This window comes from Heterocephalus glaber, unplaced genomic scaffold (genome assembly GCF_053883595.1).
Source record: "Heterocephalus glaber isolate CG9 unplaced genomic scaffold, H.glaber_assembly_v1.0 deba00001472, whole genome shotgun sequence".
In the NCBI taxonomy this organism is placed as follows: Eukaryota; Metazoa; Chordata; class Mammalia; order Rodentia; family Bathyergidae; genus Heterocephalus; species Heterocephalus glaber.
In genome coordinates, this window is record NW_028258315.1 from 33,317,251 (window position 1) to 33,317,885 (window position 635).

A 635-nucleotide genomic window follows, 5' to 3' on the forward strand; every position below is an offset into this window, starting at 1 on the left:
TCTTCACTAACTCTTTACTAGCTGGGACATCTGGCTCCCCAGTTTCTCCTTCTCCATCCATTAACAGACATGTACTCTATCTCACAAGGATTAACTCAGACAACAGATAGAGGTTCTGGATCATAATGCTTAGCACAGATAATGTTCAACAAATGTCAGTTCTGTTTGTCTCTTCTTCCCTTTCACTCTTGGAACCTGAGTTTGCTTTGCTATTAAAAGAAGGGATAATAAAGGTAATGTAAATAAAGTTAGCATAACAACCCATTACTATTATAACTGATAAAATGAATATAGGTTTATATGAAAATGCTTTGCAAACTGTAAAGCTATGTCATCCTTTAGAACAGTGAGAGTTTTTGTTTGCCCATTGTCACCTAAAGTAAAGTGTATGGTAATAAAGAAGTACTTCTAAATATAGAAAAGAAGGATTTATAACTTCACTTTAGAAATATCCCATTCAGAATACTGATGTCTATTTTATGTATGCTATATTCACCAAATTTATTCTAATAACTTCATGAAAAGACTTCTATAAATGGGGCAAGTCCTTAGATAAGTATCAATTATAAGATCAAATTTATTTATCTTTATGAAATATTTTAGTTCATTTTGAGTTTTTAAATAAGTCTCTCATA